The 16,066-nt window shown below is 48.5% G+C and overlaps 11 non-coding genes across 11 annotated transcripts; all 11 read right to left on the bottom strand.

The window, feature by feature from the left end:
* Positions 1 to 819: 819 nt before the first annotated feature.
* Trnaa-ugc (transfer RNA alanine (anticodon UGC)) lies at positions 820 to 892 on the bottom strand. The gene has a single exon. It is a non-coding gene; the product is annotated as a tRNA-Ala (tRNA).
* Positions 893 to 1,909: 1,017 nt separating this feature from the next.
* Trnaa-agc (transfer RNA alanine (anticodon AGC)) lies at positions 1,910 to 1,982 on the bottom strand. The gene has a single exon. It is a non-coding gene; the product is annotated as a tRNA-Ala (tRNA).
* Positions 1,983 to 3,485: 1,503 nt separating this feature from the next.
* Trnaa-agc (transfer RNA alanine (anticodon AGC)) lies at positions 3,486 to 3,558 on the bottom strand. Its single transcript has one exon. It is a non-coding gene; the product is annotated as a tRNA-Ala (tRNA).
* A 413-nt stretch (positions 3,559 to 3,971) lies between these two features.
* Trnaa-ugc (transfer RNA alanine (anticodon UGC)) lies at positions 3,972 to 4,044 on the bottom strand. The gene has a single exon. It is a non-coding gene; the product is annotated as a tRNA-Ala (tRNA).
* Positions 4,045 to 10,791: 6,747 nt separating this feature from the next.
* Trnaa-ugc (transfer RNA alanine (anticodon UGC)) lies at positions 10,792 to 10,864 on the bottom strand. Its single transcript has one exon. It is a non-coding gene; the product is annotated as a tRNA-Ala (tRNA).
* Positions 10,865 to 11,881: 1,017 nt separating this feature from the next.
* Positions 11,882 to 11,954, bottom strand: Trnaa-agc (transfer RNA alanine (anticodon AGC)). Its single transcript has one exon. It is a non-coding gene; the product is annotated as a tRNA-Ala (tRNA).
* A 413-nt stretch (positions 11,955 to 12,367) lies between these two features.
* Trnaa-ugc (transfer RNA alanine (anticodon UGC)) lies at positions 12,368 to 12,440 on the bottom strand. The gene has a single exon. It is a non-coding gene; the product is annotated as a tRNA-Ala (tRNA).
* Positions 12,441 to 13,457: 1,017 nt separating this feature from the next.
* On the bottom strand, positions 13,458 to 13,530 carry Trnaa-agc (transfer RNA alanine (anticodon AGC)). The gene has a single exon. It is a non-coding gene; the product is annotated as a tRNA-Ala (tRNA).
* A 413-nt stretch (positions 13,531 to 13,943) lies between these two features.
* Positions 13,944 to 14,016, bottom strand: Trnaa-ugc (transfer RNA alanine (anticodon UGC)). The gene has a single exon. It is a non-coding gene; the product is annotated as a tRNA-Ala (tRNA).
* A 1,017-nt stretch (positions 14,017 to 15,033) lies between these two features.
* Trnaa-agc (transfer RNA alanine (anticodon AGC)) lies at positions 15,034 to 15,106 on the bottom strand. The gene has a single exon. It is a non-coding gene; the product is annotated as a tRNA-Ala (tRNA).
* A 413-nt stretch (positions 15,107 to 15,519) lies between these two features.
* Trnaa-ugc (transfer RNA alanine (anticodon UGC)) lies at positions 15,520 to 15,592 on the bottom strand. Its single transcript has one exon. It is a non-coding gene; the product is annotated as a tRNA-Ala (tRNA).
* Between the last annotated feature and the right edge of the window lie 474 nt (positions 15,593 to 16,066).

Raw genomic sequence — 16,066 nt, 5'->3', positions numbered from 1 at the left:
GGTACCATCGCTATGTTTAAACTTCAGTACACCTCCACTGGACTCCACAATTCTATCACACAGTTCAGAGGACGTTAATTTCACATAAACAACACTAGTCACGATAGAGAAATTTATCCCTACAATGTCATCAAAAGTAATATTAGCTGTTTCCTCTAACCATGCTTCAACTTCAAACGAAGTTGGTTTCGAAAAGTTCCTATCAAAGGTAAACTTCAAGGTATCTTTCCTGTTAGTCGGATTCATAATTCCATATCAGATCCTACAGAACGAATACTAATAAGCAGACGCTGTAAGCACGCGACTCACCGCCTGACGTAAACACTTCCTGCCGCAGCGCGCTGGCCCTGGAGGTCCGCTCACCACCGCTGCCGCAGGCAGACTGCGCCATCTGAGCTACGCCCCCTCCATGATAAATTGTGCTACATACAGCAATATCAATGTCACAGACGCTTGCACTCCCATTATTCCGCAGACAAACACTACTCTCTATGTATCTGTGAGGGTGTCTTTCAGGTTTCGTGCATTCTGTATTGAATCGTAGTTGGCCACAATGGAAGTGGCACGCATCACGTCGAAAATAGAATTCGGACACCGCTCTGAGTAAGACGAACGTGTTGTCCACTCTCTAGACTTCAATGACGTTAAGCCGTGATACCTAAGACAGACCTGCACTCGATGACAGCCGGTCCCCACACATACATCTTGCTCTCCTTACGTCAGTATGCATCATACAAGTCTGTGACGCTGGCTTTGCAACATCTTGCGTGCTTTTAGGTTCGCCGCGATCAACACTTGGCATCCACTGACCACAAAACATGGAGGCGCCGGGGCTTGAACCCGGGACCTTTCACATGCAAAGCGAACGCTCTACCAACTGAGCTACGCCCCCATCCGCGACCAAACTGCGCTATTCTCCATTCCTTGAGACTCTGATGTGCACGGACACGATGCTTGGTTGGTTTGTAGCGCTGAAGGGACCAGAGTACAAAGGCGCGGACACGTTCATATACACAAGAGTTCCAAGTAGTTTCGATGCTCTGGTATTACGAATGCAAATTCCGTCTGTTTTTAACGTCTTAAATTGAAAGGGGGGTCACAAATTGCTCCGTTTTCACTCCTTGTCGACAATCACACAGCACCTGAGGTAACAAGCACATCTCGAGCCCCATTCTGCACTCCACTGTTCATGCAAACTCAGTGCCTCGCTCTTTGCTACTGTGTACCACTCTTGTCGTCCAACTGCAAAACACTGGGCCACAACAAGTTTCCACGTCTCCATTGCACTGCGCAAACTACGAAACGCTCCCCAAACATGGCACTCGCCCATGCAGCCGACTTTTACGACTTTACACGACGATCACGCAACGCTCACGCTAGTGACAGCCTCATTTATAGTTCGACGTCGCCCCAAAGCGAATGAGCACATTTCGCCTACAGCTTAGGCCGCCCTCCTAGTGTGGCTGCTCGGTGTCTGCAGGCAGCGAGGGGCTGCAAGCTTCCTGCGTTCGCACCTATGTCACCTGTGCTTGCTTGTCAGAGACAGACTATCGCAAAACATACAAATCACTCCATGAACTGATTGCTACGGCATCTGTTATCAGAAGTCACAACTAGCAACACCAGTAGCAGCCGACTGCACGCAAAGAATAGGAATGTGCAGTGGGATTTACGTGAACCTGGCGTAAGGCAGATCTTTCCGACGTAGGCTTAAGAATGTTATGGGAACACTTGTACTGTTTGTAAATTAAGTGTAGGAGTTGGAGGAGGGTGCTTCCTGCGCACGAATAACAGCTCGCTTGCCAATTGTGGATGCTAATCGTTCTCTTGTATCTGCCTAGACACATCTGCTGGCTGTGAATTACTCCACTTGCATGGCAAGGTGCGCATGTAGGGGTGTTAAAAATTCTGGAGGCGCTGGGTATCGATCCCAGTACCTCTCGCATGCTAAGCGAGCGCTCTACCATCTGAGCTACGCCCCCTCCATGATAAATTGTGCTACATACAGCAATATCAATGTCACAGACGCTTGCACTCCCATTATTCCGCAGACAAACACTACTCTCTATGTATCTGTGAGGGTGTCTTTCAGGTTTCGTGCATTCTGTATTGAATCGTAGTTGGCCACAATGGAAGTGGCACGCATCACGTCGAAAATAGAATTCGGACACCGCTCTGAGTAAGACGAACGTGTTGTCCACTCTCTAGACTTCAATGACGTTAAGCCGTGATACCTAAGACAGACCTGCACTCGATGACAGCCGGTCCCCACACATACATCTTGCTCTCCTTACGTCAGTATGCATCATACAAGTCTGTGACGCTGGCTTTGCAACATCTTGCGTGCTTTTAGGTTCGCCGCGATCAACACTTGGCATCCACTGACCACAAAACATGGAGGCGCCGGGGCTTGAACCCGGGACCTTTCACATGCAAAGCGAACGCTCTACCAACTGAGCTACGCCCCGATCCGCGACCAAACTGCGCTATTCTCCATTCCTTGAGACTCTGATGTGCACGGACACGATGCTTGGTTGGTTTGTAGCGCTGAAGGGACCAGAGTACAAAGGCGCGGACACGTTCATATACACAAGAGTTCCAAGTAGTTTCGATGCTCTGGTATTACGAATGCAAATTCCGTCTGTTTTTAACGTCTTAAATTGAAAGGGGGGTCACAAATTGCTCCGTTTTCACTCCTTGTCGACAATCACACAGCACCTGAGGTAACAAGCACATCTCGAGCCCCATTCTGCACTCCACTGTTCATGCAAACTCAGTGCCTCGCTCTTTGCTACTGTGTACCACTCTTGTCGTCCAACTGCAAAACACTGGGCCACAACAAGTTTCCACGTCTCCATTGCACTGCGCAAACTACGAAACGCTCCCCAAACATGGCACTCGCCCATGCAGCCGACTTTTACGACTTTACACGACGCTCACGCAACGCTCACGCTAGTGACAGCCTCATTTATAGTTCGACGTCGCCCCAAAGCGAATGAGCACATTTCGCCTACGGCTTAGGCCGCCCTCCTAGTGTGGCTGCTCGGTGTCTGCAGGCAGCGAGGGGCTGCAAGCTTCCTGCGTTCGCACCTATGTCACCTGTGCTTGCTTGTCAGAGACAGACTATCGCAAAACATACAAATCACTCCATGAACTGATTGCTACGGCATCTGTTATCAGAAGTCACAACTAGCAACACCAGTAGCAGCCGACTGCACGCAAAGAATAGGAATGCGCAGTGGGATTTACGTGAACCTGGCGTAAGGCAGATCTTTCCGACGTAGGCTTAAGAATGTTATGGGAACACTTGTACTGTTTGTAAATTAAGTGTAGGAGTTGGAGGAGGGTGCTTCCTGCGCACGAATAACAGCTCGCTTGCCAATTGTGGATGCTAATCGTTCTCTTGTATCTGCCTAGACACATCTGCTGGCTGTGAATTACTCCACTTGCATGGCAAGGTGCGCATGTAGGGGTGTTAAAAATTCTGGAGGCGCTGGGTATCGATCCCAGTACCTCTCGCATGCTAAGCGAGCGCTCTACCATCTGAGCTACGCCCCCTCCATGTTAAATTGTGCTACATACAGCAATATCAATGTCACAGACGCTTGCACTCCCATTATTCCGCAGACAAACACTACTCTCTATGTATCTGTGAGGGTGTCTTTCAGGTTTCGTGCATTCTGTATTGAATCGTAGTTGGCCACAATGGAAGTGGCACGCATCACGTCGAAAATAGAATTCGGACACCGCTCTGAGTAAGACGAACGTGTTGTCCACTCTCTAGACTTCAATGACGTTAAGCCGTGATACCTAAGACAGACCTGCACTCGATGACAGCCGGTCCCCACACATACATCTTGCTCTCCTTACGTCAGTATGCATCATACAAGTCTGTGACGCTGGCTTTGCAACATCTTGCGTGCTTTTAGGTTCGCCGCGATCAACACTTGGCATCCACTGACCACAAAACATGGAGGCGCCGGGGCTTGAACCCGGGACCTTTCACATGCAAAGCGAACGCTCTACCAACTGAGCTACGCCCCCATCCGCGACCAAACTGTGCTATTCTCCATTCCTTGAGACTCTGATGTGCACGGACACGATGCTTGGTTGGTTTGTAGCGCTGAAGGGACCAGAGTACAAAGGCGCGGACACGTTCATATACACAAGAGTTCCAAGTAGTTTCGATGCTCTGGTATTACGAATGCAAATTCCGTCTGTTTTTAACGTCTTAAATTGAAAGGGGGGTCACAAATTGCTCCGTTTTCACTCCTTGTCGACAATCACACAGCACCTGAGGTAACAAGCACATCTCGAGCCCCATTCTGCACTCCACTGTTCATGCAAACTCAGTGCCTCGCTCTTTGCTACTGTGTACCACTCTTGTCGTCCAACTGCAAAACACTGGGCCACAACAAGTTTCCACGTCTCCATTGCACTGCGCAAACTACGAAACGCTCCCCAAACATAGCACTCGCCCATGCAGCCGACTTTTACGACTTTACACGACGATCACGCAACGCTCACGCTAGTGACAGCCTCATTTATAGTTCGACGTCGCCCCAAAGCGAATGAGCACATTTCGCCTACGGCTTAGGCCGCCCTCCTAGTGTGGCTGCTCGGTGTCTGCAGGCAGCGAGGGGCTGCAAGCTTCCTGCGTTCGCACCTATGTCACCTGTGCTTGCTTGTCAGAGACAGACTATCGCAAAACATACAAATCACTCCATGAACTGATTGCTACGGCATCTGTTATCAGAAGTCACAACTAGCAACACCAGTAGCAGCCGACTGCACGCAAAGAATAGGAATGTGCAGTGGGATTTACTTGAACCTGGCGTAAGGCAGATCTTTCCGACGTAGGCTTAAGAATGTTATGGGAACACTTGTACTGTTTGTAAATTAAGTGTAGGAGTTGGAGGAGGGTGCTTCCTGCGCACGAATAACAGCTCGCTTGCCAATTGTGGATGCTAATCGTTCTCTTGTATCTGCCTAGACACATCTGCTGGCTGTGAATTACTCCACTTGCATGGCAAGGTGCGCATGTAGGGGTGTTAAAAATTCTGGAGGCGCTGGGTATCGATCCCAGTACCTCTCGCATGCTAAGCGAGCGCTCTACCATCTTTTTTTTTTTTTTTTTTTTTTTTTTTTTTTTTTTTTTTAGGGCCTCCTTCCTCCCCTTCAGCCCCGCCTTGCGCTCGCCATAAATCGCCTTCGTCGGCGTCGGCTTCATCTGCCATGATTTCTGAATTACTTATTCTTCTGAACTATTCCGATTTCCAAACCATAGATAATTTTTTTATAGAAAATGATAAAGGAACTCTGGTCCGCTAGAAAAACAGAAGAAAATAAAATAGTCCTTGTCGTAACACTGTTCAGTATACGTCACTGTGACATTTGAAGAAGAAGAAGAAGAAGAAGAAGAAAAAAAAAAAAAAAAAAAAAAAAAAAAAAAAAAATAAAGCAATGTAGAATGAAGGAAAGAAAAAATACTTCTTTCATCGAAGAACGACTTCTAAAAAATTCGCATATCGTTTCCTGTAATGTCTCGTCTGTGAAATTATGTGAAACTGTAATGCCAGGTAAAGACAGAACGCCGCCTCACTCTTGGGTTCTTGCGTCTGTAAATAATGAACATAATGACCCTTCAACCAATTGACAGAGTTCCGTTTGGTGTTCGGGTACAGCACTGAATCCGGATACAGGAAATCTTCAGGTTTAATACAAAGCTGGGAAGTCCTCATAATCGTAGCCAGTTTTCGGCGAATGCATGGCCAAACTGCTTGGACAGTGGTGCACAGAAAACGATGTTCATCAGTATCAGGCGAGTTGCACGTTAGGCACAAAGGTGAGTCAGCCAAATGTAGAGCATGAAGTCGTGAATTGGTACTTATTTTACGGTTCACGACCCTGTACCAAGAGGCTTTCACTGACGTTGGTAAATCACGGCTATGTATGTTTTTCCATATCACTGGCCAGCGATGATTGGGGTATTTGTGTTCGATGTTGTTCCTGTTCTTGGTTGCCAGTAGTTTATTATAAACTAACTTCACCACGGAAAGCTCATTTTCTGGGAGAGTTGACCGTACGTAACTGAACTCAATGAAAAAGCTCTTAAAGTGAGTCAGCGCTGGCGGAATATGTTGAACAGAGACGGGAGGCTGCAGGCAGGCCGGCGCTATTTCGGTTAACAAGTGAGCCGTTAGACTGTTCGGTAACGACCTCCACCGTTTGTAGGTGGTGCATACGTACAAAGCTCGTGACTTGGAACGAACATCTGTTAAATTTAAGCCTCCATCGGTCGTGGAGAGAGTGAGCGTATCGTACTTGACTTTAAAAATGTGTCCACGTGTGACAAAATGGCCTAGAGCGGACATCATACGCTTCGCTGTCTCCTGTGGCATGGGCAGTACTTGTGCAACGTAGTTAATCTTTGAGGTGAGGTAGACATTAGCGAAGGTGACTTTCTGCAGTTCATCAAGGCTCCTTAGGTAGTGGGTCTGCATGCAAGCACGCATACTTGCCAGGAGATTCCTATAGTTCACCGCAATTGTGTGCTGTATGTTGCTCCTGTACTCAATACCAAGGCATTTCATTTTAGAAATTAGTTGCAACTGACCGTGATGGTGCAGCGAGATGCCGCGTCCTATGTTCATAATGCCAGATTTCCTGGCATTCAACTTCGCACCCGCAACAAGTTCGTACTTTTTGACGATCTGAAGGGCTTCCTCGACTTCACCTTCGTCCATGACCAAAAATCCGACGTCATCCGCATATGCAGTACAAACAATCTTAATGCCGTGGATGGTTAATCCTTGTAGACGCTGTGTCAAGGTGACAAGCAAAGGCTCAATGGCAATGGCAAACAAGGCCATTGACATAGGGCATCCCTGTCGCACTGAATTAGTAATATTAATTGATGCGCTCAGCTGGCCATTCACCATGAGTCGAGTTACTCCTTTACGAAGGAGCTCATGTATAAGATTGATAAAACGTAGTGGAAATCCCATGGCATGCATCGTCCGGATGAGAAACTGATGGTTTACTCTGTCGAATGCCTTTGAAAAGTCAAGGGAAACTAGCGCACACCGTATCTTGCACGCATCTGCAATGGCTATAACGTCCCTGTATTGAGACAAATTTTGGAAGATCGTCCTACCGACACCTACACTGGTCTGGTACTGACCAATGACAGTATTCATCAACATTTTCAATCTATTAGAAATAATACGTGCTAAAATTTTGTAGTCACTGTTCAGTAAAGTAAGCGGCCGAAAATCGTCAACAGAACTGCACATTGGGCGTTTAGGGATTAAAACCACGATGCCTTCCACGAGAGCCTGAGGAACATTAAAATCAGGCCGTAAAATTTCATTAAACATACTCAACAACTTGGGCTTTAATTTGTCGCAGAAAGTAAGATAAAATTCGGCAGTGAGACCGTCGGGTCCGGGCGATTTATTTTTTGGACTTCGTGATAGCGCAGAATCCAATTCGTCTTCATCAATTTCTCGCATGAGAGTTTCGACTTCAGCAGCACCCAAAGTCCTTTGCAAGTTATTGAGTAATTCATCGTGAGTTCCATCGTCGGTATGTGTCGTTGCCAGGAGATCTGCCAGGTGATTGTGAAGTGCGTTCCGTATGTCTTGTTGCCGCGTGAGCGCAACGCCTTCACTCAACTGAAGACGAGTTATTAATCTCCGCCGCCCCCTCTTATTTTCACGAATGACGTGAAACATGGATGTCATTTCGTCGTCTATCATATTCTGGGGCCTGGACCTTATTTGAAAGCCTTCTGCCTGCTGCCGCTGAAGTTTTAATAATTTTGCCTTAATTTTTTTAATCTGCATAAAATTTTCAGGTACAGTCACATCGGACTGGTAAAGCTCCCTGAGACAAGTAAAATAAAACTCAGACGTTTGCCGTTGCCACCAGGATTTGTCCCGAGCGTAGCGTTTAAACATTTTTGATAAAGTTGGTTTGGCATGTGTTATCCACCATTCAGTAACGGAGGCATACTGTGCAACCCGTCGTTCACATGCCTCCCATGTTGCGTTAAAGACACGGTGACAGTCAACATCGTTAAGGAGAGCATTGTTAAGTTTCCAGAAACCTCTGCCGCGAAATGTGCCTTGCTTGACCATGTTAACAGTACAAATATATGCGGCATGATCGGAAAAAATTGTGGGCCAAACTTCGGATTGGAGGACTTGAGTCTTCATACACGCCGATACATAGATTCTGTCTAGCCGGCTTGCAGAGTGGTTCGTGACATGAGTGAACCCAGGTGCCGCTCCGTGCGTATGCTCCCATGTGTCAATGAGGTTCATTTCTTGGACGATACGTTCTAGTTCTCCAGATTTGTTAAAATTAGGCGTCTGGTCTTTTTGACTTAAGACACAATTGAAGTCACCCGCAAAAATTATACGATCGTAGGTTCCCCTAAAAAGTGGGACTATGGCGCTTGTGAAGAACTCAGCCCTAGCACGCCTATTGCTACTGCCGGACGGGGCGTAAACATTGATTATGCGTGTCCGATGGAAAGTGACAGCGATCCCTCTATGATCAGGCAGTTTTTCTGCGTCGGTCGCTACAATCCCTTCTTTTAACAGAATCGCTGTCCCTAAATTCGCACCGCTCCCGGAATTGGAGAGAGTAGTATAACCAGTTATTCGGTCAAGTTCAATCGCAGCGACTTCTTGAAGTAACATAATATCGATATCCGCTGCGTATACAAAATCTTGTAAATTACGGAGCCGCCAGTACGACTGTATCTTATTGATGTTTAACGTGGCAATTTTATAGGCTTGGGGCTCGTTCATGGGAGAAGGCACATACTATTAATTAAACAGTCTTAGAAGGATGGCTAACGAAATTGAGGCCAAGCGCGTCAGTCGGAGTTCCTGTAGTTCCCGGTACGGTTGGTGTATGCTGCTCTGTGGGGGGTGCCGAAGATTCCGTCTCAATGGTCCGCATGACAGCCGCATCATTGCTCGCATCCAATATTTCCATTTCCTGTGCCCAATTCCCAGTGAGAGTGGCCTCTGACAATAGCGATCCTGCGTTTCCTTGAGCGTGGGTATCCGGCAAAACGACTCTACTCGAGGTATCACTATCTTCCACCCGTCGTGGATTCACAGGGGGAGACACTACAGGATCAATGTCCATTCGACCAGACGCAGGGAGACCAACTTCAGAGGGTTCGGAAGTGTTCTGACTCATTTGGCTGCTTATTCGTTTCGCTTTGTCGCGGAGCTGTGGGGCGAGCTGATTGGCTCCTTGATGTGCAAGTCTCCGCTTCTTTTTGGAAGGCTTCCTGTTAGGGTTCGCAGTATCATCAACATCCGAAGTGGACTGTTGACTCTGGGGTTGATCCGCCGGGAACACAGCGTCTGCTTCATCCTCAGTACCAGTGGCATCAACCACTGGGGAGTCATCCGTCGTTACCTCCATCTCTGAGTGTGGTAGCGGCGGTGCCGCGTCAGCACTCGGTTCTTTGACGTTGTCGGCCAAAACATCATTCAAACGAGGGGCATCTACAGGCGGGGTCGCGGGTGGAAGACCAGAAGCCGCGACAGCGTATGTCAGTGGCAGTGCCGTCGTCACAGGGGGGCTAGCGGCTTCACCGACAGGTATCTGCGTCACGCGTCTTTGTATACATTCAGAGCGCACGTGGCCGGGCGCACCACAGCCGGCACACGTTTTTGGCTGCCCATCATATATGACAATTCCGCGATGTCCACCTACGTAAATATATGAAGGTATGTGCTTCTGTAGATCGATCTTAACCTGCCTGACGCCGTTAAGCACCGGAAATTTGTGGGCTTTGGACCAACGCTCCGCAAAATTGTTAATGACCCTCCCGTAAGGTGTTAATGCAGAATTTATTTGCGCGGCTGATATTTCAAACGGGAGTTCGAAAATACGTGCCGTTCGGATGCCCAGTCCAGCATGCGTAATGCTGACGTCACTGACGGTACCATCGCTATGTTTAAACTTCAGTACACCTCCACTGGACTCCACAATTCTATCACACAGTTCAGAGGACGTTAATTTCACATAAACAACACTAGTCACGATAGAGAAATTTATCCCTACAATGTCATCAAAAGTAATATTAGCTGTTTCCTCTAACCATGCTTCAACTTCAAACGAAGTTGGTTTCGAAAAGTTCCTATCAAAGGTAAACTTCAAGGTATCTTTCCTGTTAGTCGGATTCATAATTCCATATCAGATCCTACAGAACGAATACTAATAAGCAGACGCTGTAAGCACGCGACTCACCGCCTGACGTAAACACTTCCTGCCGCAGCGCGCTGGCCCTGGAGGTCCGCTCACCACCGCTGCCGCAGGCAGACTGCGCCATCTGAGCTACGCCCCCTCCATGATAAATTGTGCTACATACAGCAATATCAATGTCACAGACGCTTGCACTCCCATTATTCCGCAGACAAACACTACTCTCTATGTATCTGTGAGGGTGTCTTTCAGGTTTCGTGCATTCTGTATTGAATCGTAGTTGGCCACAATGGAAGTGGCACGCATCACGTCGAAAATAGAATTCGGACACCGCTCTGAGTAAGACGAACGTGTTGTCCACTCTCTAGACTTCAATGACGTTAAGCCGTGATACCTAAGACAGACCTGCACTCGATGACAGCCGGTCCCCACACATACATCTTGCTCTCCTTACGTCAGTATGCATCATACAAGTCTGTGACGCTGGCTTTGCAACATCTTGCGTGCTTTTAGGTTCGCCGCGATCAACACTTGGCATCCACTGACCACAAAACATGGAGGCGCCGGGGCTTGAACCCGGGACCTTTCACATGCAAAGCGAACGCTCTACCAACTGAGCTACGCCCCCATCCGCGACCAAACTGCGCTATTCTCCATTCCTTGAGACTCTGATGTGCACGGACACGATGCTTGGTTGGTTTGTAGCGCTGAAGGGACCAGAGTACAAAGGCGCGGACACGTTCATATACACAAGAGTTCCAAGTAGTTTCGATGCTCTGGTATTACGAATGCAAATTCCGTCTGTTTTTAACGTCTTAAATTGAAAGGGGGGTCACAAATTGCTCCGTTTTCACTCCTTGTCGACAATCACACAGCACCTGAGGTAACAAGCACATCTCGAGCCCCATTCTGCACTCCACTGTTCATGCAAACTCAGTGCCTCGCTCTTTGCTACTGTGTACCACTCTTGTCGTCCAACTGCAAAACACTGGGCCACAACAAGTTTCCACGTCTCCATTGCACTGCGCAAACTACGAAACGCTCCCCAAACATGGCACTCGCCCATGCAGCCGACTTTTACGACTTTACACGACGATCACGCAACGCTCACGCTAGTGACAGCCTCATTTATAGTTCGACGTCGCCCCAAAGCGAATGAGCACATTTCGCCTACAGCTTAGGCCGCCCTCCTAGTGTGGCTGCTCGGTGTCTGCAGGCAGCGAGGGGCTGCAAGCTTCCTGCGTTCGCACCTATGTCACCTGTGCTTGCTTGTCAGAGACAGACTATCGCAAAACATACAAATCACTCCATGAACTGATTGCTACGGCATCTGTTATCAGAAGTCACAACTAGCAACACCAGTAGCAGCCGACTGCACGCAAAGAATAGGAATGTGCAGTGGGATTTACGTGAACCTGGCGTAAGGCAGATCTTTCCGACGTAGGCTTAAGAATGTTATGGGAACACTTGTACTGTTTGTAAATTAAGTGTAGGAGTTGGAGGAGGGTGCTTCCTGCGCACGAATAACAGCTCGCTTGCCAATTGTGGATGCTAATCGTTCTCTTGTATCTGCCTAGACACATCTGCTGGCTGTGAATTACTCCACTTGCATGGCAAGGTGCGCATGTAGGGGTGTTAAAAATTCTGGAGGCGCTGGGTATCGATCCCAGTACCTCTCGCATGCTAAGCGAGCGCTCTACCATCTGAGCTACGCCCCCTCCATGATAAATTGTGCTACATACAGCAATATCAATGTCACAGACGCTTGCACTCCCATTATTCCGCAGACAAACACTACTCTCTATGTATCTGTGAGGGTGTCTTTCAGGTTTCGTGCATTCTGTATTGAATCGTAGTTGGCCACAATGGAAGTGGCACGCATCACGTCGAAAATAGAATTCGGACACCGCTCTGAGTAAGACGAACGTGTTGTCCACTCTCTAGACTTCAATGACGTTAAGCCGTGATACCTAAGACAGACCTGCACTCGATGACAGCCGGTCCCCACACATACATCTTGCTCTCCTTACGTCAGTATGCATCATACAAGTCTGTGACGCTGGCTTTGCAACATCTTGCGTGCTTTTAGGTTCGCCGCGATCAACACTTGGCATCCACTGACCACAAAACATGGAGGCACCGGGGCTTGAACCCGGGACCTTTCACATGCAAAGCGAACGCTCTACCAACTGAGCTACGCCCCCATCCGCGACCAAACTGCGCTATTCTCCATTCCTTGAGACTCTGATGTGCACGGACACGATGCTTGGTTGGTTTGTAGCGCTGAAGGGACCAGAGTACAAAGGCGCGGACACGTTCATATACACAAGAGTTCCAAGTAGTTTCGATGCTCTGGTATTACGAATGCAAATTCCGTCTGTTTTTAACGTCTTAAATTGAAAGGGGGGTCACAAATTGCTCCGTTTTCACTCCTTGTCGACAATCACACAGCACCTGAGGTAACAAGCACATCTCGAGCCCCATTCTGCACTCCACTGTTCATGCAAACTCAGTGCCTCGCTCTTTGCTACTGTGTACCACTCTTGTCGTCCAACTGCAAAACACTGGGCCACAACAAGTTTCCACGTCTCCATTGCACTGCGCAAACTACGAAACGCTCCCCAAACATGGCACTCGCCCATGCAGCCGACTTTTACGACTTTACACGACGATCACGCAACGCTCACGCTAGTGACAGCCTCATTTATAGTTCGACGTCGCCCCAAAGCGAATGAGCACATTTCGCCTACAGCTTAGGCCGCCCTCCTAGTGTGGCTGCTCGGTGTCTGCAGGCAGCGAGGGGCTGCAAGCTTCCTGCGTTCGCACCTATGTCACCTGTGCTTGCTTGTCAGAGACAGACTATCGCAAAACATACAAATCACTCCATGAACTGATTGCTACGGCATCTGTTATCAGAAGTCACAACTAGCAACACCAGTAGCAGCCGACTGCACGCAAAGAATAGGAATGTGCAGTGGGATTTACGTGAACCTGGCGTAAGGCAGATCTTTCCGACGTAGGCTTAAGAATGTTATGGGAACACTTGTACTGTTTGTAAATTAAGTGTAGGAGTTGGAGGAGGGTGCTTCCTGCGCACGAATAACAGCTCGCTTGCCAATTGTGGATGCTAATCGTTCTCTTGTATCTGCCTAGACACATCTGCTGGCTGTGAATTACTCCACTTGCATGGCAAGGTGCGCATGTAGGGGTGTTAAAAATTCTGGAGGCGCTGGGTATCGATCCCAGTACCTCTCGCATGCTAAGCGAGCGCTCTACCATCTGAGCTACGCCCCCTCCATGATAAATTGTGCTACATACAGCAATATCAATGTCACAGACGCTTGCACTCCCATTATTCCGCAGACAAACACTACTCTCTATGTATCTGTGAGGGTGTCTTTCAGGTTTCGTGCATTCTGTATTGAATCGTAGTTGGCCACAATGGAAGTGGCACGCATCACGTCGAAAATAGAATTCGGACACCGCTCTGAGTAAGACGAACGTGTTGTCCACTCTCTAGACTTCAATGACGTTAAGCCGTGATACCTAAGACAGACCTGCACTCGATGACAGCCGGTCCCCACACATACATCTTGCTCTCCTTACGTCAGTATGCATCATACAAGTCTGTGACGCTGGCTTTGCAACATCTTGCGTGCTTTTAGGTTCGCCGCGATCAACACTTGGCATCCACTGACTACAAAACATGGAGGCGCCGGGGCTTGAACCCGGGACCTTTCACATGCAAAGCGAACGCTCTACCAACTGAGCTACGCCCCCATCCGCGACCAAACTGTGCTATTCTCCATTCCTTGAGACTCTGATGTGCACGGACACGATGCTTGGTTGGTTTGTAGCGCTGAAGGGACCAGAGTACAAAGGCGCGGACACGTTCATATACACAAGAGTTCCAAGTAGTTTCGATGCTCTGGTATTACGAATGCAAATTCCGTCTGTTTTTAACGTCTTAAATTGAAAGGGGGGTCACAAATTGCTCCGTTTTCACTCCTTGTCGACAATCACACAGCACCTGAGGTAACAAGCACATCTCGAGCCCCATTCTGCACTCCACTGTTCATGCAAACTCAGTGCCTCGCTCTTTGCTACTGTGTACCACTCTTGTCGTCCAACTGCAAAACACTGGGCCACAACAAGTTTCCACGTCTCCATTGCACTGCGCAAACTACGAAACGCTCCCCAAACATAGCACTCGCCCATGCAGCCGACTTTTACGACTTTACACGACGATCACGCAACGCTCACGCTAGTGACAGCCTCATTTATAGTTCGACGTCGCCCCAAAGCGAATGAGCACATTTCGCCTACGGCTTAGGCCGCCCTCCTAGTGTGGCTGCTCGGTGTCTGCAGGCAGCGAGGGGCTGCAAGCTTCCTGCGTTCGCACCTATGTCACCTGTGCTTGCTTGTCAGAGACAGACTATCGCAAAACATACAAATCACTCCATGAACTGATTGCTACGGCATCTGTTATCAGAAGTCACAACTAGCAACACCAGTAGCAGCCGACTGCACGCAAAGAATAGGAATGTGCAGTGGGATTTACGTGAACCTGGCGTAAGGCAGATCTTTCCGACGTAGGCTTAAGAATGTTATGGGAACACTTGTACTGTTTGTAAATTAAGTGTAGGAGTTGGAGGAGGGTGCTTCCTGCGCACGAATAACAGCTCGCTTGCCAATTGTGGATGCTAATCGTTCTCTTGTATCTGCCTAGACACATCTGCTGGCTGTGAATTACTCCACTTGCATGGCAAGGTGCGCATGTAGGGGTGTTAAAAATTCTGGAGGCGCTGGGTATCGATCCCAGTACCTCTCGCATGCTAAGCGAGCGCTCTACCATCTGAGCTACGCCCCCTCCATGATAAATTGTGCTACATACAGCAATATCAATGTCACAGACGCTTGCACTCCCATTATTCCGCAGACAAACACTACTCTCTATGTATCTGTGAGGGTGTCTTTCAGGTTTCGTGCATTCTGTATTGAATCGTAGTTGGCCACAATGGAAGTGGCACGCATCACGTCGAAAATAGAATTCGGACACCGCTCTGAGTAAGACGAACGTGTTGTCCACTCTCTAGACTTCAATGACGTTAAGCCGTGATACCTAAGACAGACCTGCACTCGATGACAGCCGGTCCCCACACATACATCTTGCTCTCCTTACGTCAGTATGCATCATACAAGTCTGTGACGCTGGCTTTGCAACATCTTGCGTGCTTTTAGGTTCGCCGCGATCAACACTTGGCATCCACTGACCACAAAACATGGAGGCGCCGGGGCTTGAACCCGGGACCTTTCACATGCAAAGCGAACGCTCTACCAACTGAGCTACGCCCCCATCCGCGACCAAACTGCGCTATTCTCCATTCCTTGAGACTCTGATGTGCACGGACACGATGCTTGGTTGGTTTGTAGCGCTGAAGGGACCAGAGTACAAAGGCGCGGACACGTTCATATACACAAGAGTTCCAAGTAGTTTCGATGCTCTGGTATTACGAATGCAAATTCCGTCTGTTTTTAACGTCTTAAATTGAAAGGGGGGTCACAAATTGCTCCGTTTTCACTCCTTGTCGACAATCACACAGCACCTGAGGTAACAAGCACATCTCGAGCCCCATTCTGCACTCCACTGTTCATGCAAACTCAGTGCCTCGCTCTTTGCTACTGTGTACCACTCTTGTCGTCCAACTGCAAAACACTGGGCCACAACAAGTTTCCACGTCTCCATTGCACTGCGCAAACTACGAAACGCTCCCCAAACATGGCACTCGCCCATGCAGCCGACTTTTACGACTTTACACGACGCTCACGC

Source organism: Schistocerca gregaria, chromosome 6, assembly GCF_023897955.1.
Source record: "Schistocerca gregaria isolate iqSchGreg1 chromosome 6, iqSchGreg1.2, whole genome shotgun sequence".
NCBI lineage: Eukaryota > Metazoa > Arthropoda > Insecta > Orthoptera > Acrididae > Schistocerca > Schistocerca gregaria.
The sequence above is the reverse complement of the archived record's forward strand: the minus strand, read 5'-3'. Positions and strand labels throughout refer to the sequence as shown.